We start from the raw sequence: 5901 nt of genomic DNA, 5'->3' as shown, positions 1-5901 counted from the left end.
GCGAAAAGAGAGAGAGAAAGGGTAGGGGGGGGAGGGGCGCCGCACTAGAAAAATACATTTTCTCTAATCGAAGAAAATAAGGGCAAACTTGAAATTCTCTCGATTATTAGGTAGAAAATTAAAGGTTTTGCCGGTATTTACACTAAAACTTGTGAATTTCTCGATTTTTTCTTCAAGGACAACTCAAAATATAGCGGAGATTTTTAAAATTTCAGCCGATTAAAAACACTTTATCCTTTTTTTTAAAAACTCTGATAGGGCGGTTGTGAGAGAGAGAGAGAGAGAGAGAGGAAGGGGGGGGGATTGCAAGAGGGAGAGAGGAGTGAAAAGGAGTTTATGCCCAAAAAAAAAAAAAAGAGTTCTCTCAAGCAAAGCTAGTAGGTTCCCCAATCTCAGAAAAAGAAAATTGTTTATGCAATGTCTTTGAAGATTCCAAATGAGATGTAAATGGTTGTCATATTTTGAAAAAATTGGAAGGTGGAAAGCTCCGTACAATTAGAAGGTTGAGAGTCTGCCTGAGGCGAGTGCCAAAGAATTGATTGCATTTCTTGCTCTGATTTCCCTTGCAATAACCTTGGTCGAACAGAGACGAATGAGCAATGGAAATGATTCCCTCTCATTAAAACCTTCTCTTCATAGCGTTTCTCTCTCTCTCTCTCTCTCTCTCTCTCTCATCCATGTGTGTTCCCGTGTTTTTTTGTGTGGGTGAGTGTGTTTTGCTATGGTGATGAAGCAAAACCTGATGTCGAGGAGAGGCGCCTATCAAGGGGAGCACTAGAAAGCAAGTCGATGTAGGCAGGCGAGCATGTGTGTGTGTGTGTGTGTTTTTTTTTTGGGGGGGGGGGGGGCAACTCTGAAATGGGGAGGCAAAGTTGGGTCAAAAGGATGCTGCCTTGTGCAACATGTTGCTCCTCCTACGTTGGACGTCAAAGGCATGTGATCATCCACTAAGATGCAACACTAAGACATGAGCGCCATTAGGTGATCCTTTTATTTTTTTTTTGAAGCCAGTAGGTGATCCTTTTAATTTAAGCTAGTAAATGAGCTTAAGGCCAAAAAAGGAAAAAAAACCTTCTGGAGCGACTGTGGTCGGCTACCGCATATGTTGCCCATCCCGGATACCTGGCAGGTCGGCTATTGCACAGCTCCGGTTCCTGCGCGCCACTTGCTACTCATGGGATTTTGGCAACCCGAAGGTTAACTTTGCATTTTTGGTGGGGTGAAACTTTAGGGACTGTTCACAAGGTCCCCGGTGGCCAACGTTAACAGTGTGTGCAAACTTGCATCCGCCGGACCATGTCTTCTCCTAGTACCCCAGCCCACAACCGTAAAAGCTTTCTTGTGATGGCACCTGCCCCAAGAAAAGACCCCTTTGCTCGCCAAGATACACGGATCACAATCCTAGAGGTGCAAATCCAAGAGCTAATCAAGGAGAACGAGTCGCTTAAGCAACGCCTCCAGTTGCTTGAGGAAACAAAGGAACCCGAGAGTCAAGATCTACTTACAAAAACAAATGCATGAGGTAACACACAAGCAGCTTGACACTCAAATACAAAAAGCACTACAAGAAAACTGACTGCAAGGGTCTCTTGGATTGAAGATTAGGATTGGAGGGCTCAACTCCCCATGGTGCACCGAGGAAGACACACTCGAAGAAGCCATCACCAAGCTCAATGATATTCTCCAACCAATTCACATTGAGCCTGATTCTATCTCTTGGATCAACGATACGAACAAACCAATGCCACCTAAACAATGTATTCTTACATTCAAGGACAAGGAAACGCGAATGAAGCTACTACAACAATCTCGCCTCCTGAAGGGAAGAACACTTTGGATTGCCGAGGAATTGACCCCAAATCAACTCAAGCTCAAGGCAAGTGAGCTCAAGAAGATGCACGAAGCTCGTAAACAAGGTAAATGGGCTGTCTATCGAGGCGGTAAAGCCATCATCCAGGAATTTCGAACTCCTAAACCGGTGCCTCCATCTCCCGACCCCCCTTAGGATCTACTATTTCCTTTTGTCTCTTTTTCCTTCCAATGGACCCTCAATCCTTAACTGATATGTACCCCTCTGAAAGCCCCGTTTTGTAATGATCCCTTTTTTTTTCCCAGGTCCCATGGGTCATATGTGACCTCCGAGGACGATAATGAATCTCTCTCTCTCTCTCTCTCTCTCTCTCTCTCTCTCTCTCTCTCTCTCTCTCTCTCTCTCTCTCTCTCTCTCTCTCTCTCTCTCTCTCTCTCTCTCGCGAGCACCCTCCTCTCCATCGTTCCATCGTTGGCCTCCCCCAAGCGCGAAGGGCCGCCATGTGGGGTGGTGTTAGATCTTGGTTTTGTTCGTTGCAAGCCCACATGCATTCACTCTCTGCTGACCTTGTTCTGCCTCGCAATATATTCTTGTAGATCTATCTCGAAGTGCCTGGCAGCTCTACCTTGCTCAGCCTCACAATTCAACATTGTAGTTCAGCCCCACTGCGCTTAGCCTTGCTCAACCTTGATGTGCCTCACTTTTCCCTTCGCACTCAACCCCAATCCACACGATAGCCACGTACAATATCTTTTAGGTTTAGACACTCACACACTATAGCCGGTGCTCCTACGCTGCAAGCCAACCTAGCCCCATCGTGGACGATACGACAACCAAAGAGAAGACTACAACCCCAAAAACCCTGTGAGGACACAATCAAGCTTTGTGGTTGTTGTGGCAGCTCGAGGCAAGCTTGGCTGCATTGGACACCTCCAAACGGCCCTCAATTGGGACATGGAAGAGAATCACAATCTTAAAGCTTGCATTTACAAGCTCAAGGCACGATTTGACTCAATCATCAGACTCATCATCGGGGAGAGAGAGAGAGAGAGAGAGAGAGAGAGAGAGAGAGAGAGAGAGAGAGAGAGAGAGAGAGAGAGAGAGAGAGAGAGAGAGAGAGAGAGAGAGAGAGAGAGATTTTATATCGTCCTCGGAGGTCAATTATGACCCATGGGACCAATGTTACGTGTGATGTAGTATGTGTGTGGTTGATGAGTGATACTCGATGCTTCAAAATTATGGTGATGAGAGTTGCAATGGAGAGCCCACACTGTGGCTGGGAGAGGAAAGATTGTAGGTCTAAGTCATGGCTGAAAATATGAGGGAAGCAAGTTCGGATGTAACCAAAAGTTGAGCACTCTAGAAGTGTGTGGTACTTGGACTCTCGAACTTGCAGTGAACATAATGTGCACAATCATTTTTATTCTTCTCCATTGCCCCAACGTCCCGTCTCACATCCAAGGGAGTAGAGCTAAGAGGAATGGCTATGATAGTGTGTATCACTGACAAGGGGATCGGCTCAAGTATGTGTGAGAGAGAGAGAGAGAGAGAGAGAGAGAGAGAGAGAGAGAGAGAGAGAGAGAGAGAGAGAGAGAGAGAGAGAGAGAGAGAGAGAGAGAGAGAGAGAGAAGGAAGGGGGGGTGGGGAGAGAGAGCTGGGGCCGAAGAGAATGAGCATGTGAAAGAGGGGGAAGGGGAGGGGCCACACACACACACACACACACACACACACACACACACACACACACACACACACAGGGAGAGAGAGAGGAAAGAGGGAGGGACATACAGAGAGAAAGATAGGGCGTTGGAGAGGATAACATGCACACACACACACACACACACACACACACACACAAGGGCGAAGAAGGGGAAGGGAAAGGGCTAGAGAGAGGGGCGAGCGAAGAGAAAGAGGTGGAGAGAGAGAGAGAGAGAGAGAGAGAGAGAGAGAGAGAGAGAGAGAGAGAGAGAGAGAGAGAGAGAGAGAGAGAGAGAGAGAGAGAGGAGGTACTTGGCTGCTATAGTGGTGGGAGGGGTGGCAATGGGAAGTGGTGGTAGGATTAGGGGTAAGCTAGCACCACTAACAACCAGTGGTGGACTTAGGTGGTGGTGGCAATGGGTGGTAAGGGGCAGCAATGGGAGGTAGTGGTGGCAGCCCTCAAAAAAAAAAAAAAAGCTCGCTCCAAAGCTCGCTTCGTTGAGCTCGCTTCATAACTATCCCCTTCAACAACTGGCAGAAGCATATCCCACACGATGGGAGTATTTTGCAGAGGAATTTGTTTACGAAAGCTCAAGGATTCTAGATCGAGAAATAAAGGAGATTACTGAACGAAGTAAGGTTGTCTTCAGTAAAGGTGAAGGGGATCAGATGCAGATCCTCAACTATCATGAATTCTAGGAGCATATTTCTGCAAGAAGTAAAGTTAAAGAAAATGCTAAGCTAGAAGCTGTTATCGATGCATGTCTTCTGGAAGACAAATCATTGTTGCATGCAGATGATGATTTCATAGTAGATACTGTTTATGCTCGATTGGGATTGTCTTCTTTATTCCAAAGCAGATATGACTCTATGGATGCTAAGCATGCAGTCATATCCTCTCAAAGTGACATAAATGAGGAAGCAGGTTTCTCAGAGCCAATACATGGTTTGCATACAAGCATAGTTGCTAGCAGTGATCAAGAAACATGTTTTTCAGAGTCAATATGTGATGTGGATGCCCATTTGGAGTGCTCTTTGGGTGTAGAACATGAAGAGAATGCTTATGCAGCATTACATCCAAAAGCAATTGTTTTGGATGATGCTATACAAGAGGGTTTCATGTCTATGGCTGCATTTCAGGACGCTGGTGATGATGTAGATGTATTTGATGCTCGACCATATGTATTTGATGTGAACCAAGACAAAGATTATGATTATGGAGATGCATATTCAGAGGGGGTGATGGATGATGATCAGTCTATGACTGCTCTACAGGTTACAGGGTTTGCTATGATGATGCTATGGAAAAAGAAATTGATGCTATCTTTGTAATACATGCTGAGACTTGTGCTATTGAAGTGGAAAGATATTTGAATGGGAGTGTGAAGCTGCCAGAACAATTTGTGCCTATGTATGAAACAAGCGATGAGGTTTTCTGTGATGATACTCACAGATTAGGTGGTTCTTCCAAGGAGGAAGATATGGAGCTTATGGATCTGCTTGATGATGTGTTAGAGGAATTTCGAGCTCCTTGTGACAAAAGTAGTGAATAACATCCTACAACATATGATGAAGAGCTTATGATGCTTTTGGATGAGGCTCTAGAGGAGTTTGTGCCTAATACAGAATCCAGCCATGCAACATTTGTGTTATCAAATGAAGTGATGGCATTCAATGACTCACAAATGCAGATTGATATTTTGGAAACCATAGTGATTGAATTCATTTTTCCTTTGGGTTTTGCTATGATGGGAATTTGGGACTTTTTGTTCCTATGCTATGAGAAAGTTTGTGGAGATGCAATATACTTGAAATATGATCTTCCACTACCTTATGACCCAGGAGGTGACATATATATGCATGATCCTGGACAATTGACTTATATGCCATATGATCCAGGGGGTTTGCATGAAGATTTGTGGGTTAATGTATGTTTATGATCTACTGATTGGAAATTCTTGTATATTCCCTATGATCTTGGAGGATGGTGCAATTTTTTTAAAGGAATGCTCACACTAGGACGAATGATTGAGTTCCCGTTTGATCCCGGGGCCTACTAAAGTGCCAGTTGCTGATTTAAAGAGTACCAGTTATCTGTTGTAGCAGGTTGCATGGTACAAGATTTTGTTTTCTAGATCTATGCTAAGTCAGAAGATTTTTCGGTTATGCAGTCAATAAGATTACATGGTTGGCTTCCAGTTGACTTCTTTGGACAGTTGATGAAGTATCTTCACATCTTTTGAGTTGGTTCTGCTAACATAACTTGAAGTAAAGGACTTGACGGCCATTTCGTGTGCAGACAGAGTAAGGCATACTTGAGCTTGACAGGGTTCCTTAAAGAGAGCTTAAGGGTCAAGCCATGTGCATAAGTAACTGGAGCACTTGAGTCTGGC

At 44.7% G+C, this 5901-nt stretch overlaps 1 pseudogene; it reads left to right on the top strand.

Annotated features, from left to right (window-relative positions):
- The first annotated feature begins 4249 nt into the window (after positions 1-4249).
- Positions 4250-5568, top strand: LOC147431090 (uncharacterized; annotated as a pseudogene).
- Positions 5569-5901: the final 333 nt, after the last annotated feature.

This window comes from Adiantum capillus-veneris, chromosome 21 (assembly GCF_014529385.1).
Source record: "Adiantum capillus-veneris isolate H3 chromosome 21, ASM1452938v2, whole genome shotgun sequence".
Classification (NCBI taxonomy): Eukaryota; Viridiplantae; Streptophyta; class Polypodiopsida; order Polypodiales; family Pteridaceae; genus Adiantum; species Adiantum capillus-veneris.
This window is presented reverse-complemented; position numbering and strand designations above follow the sequence as displayed.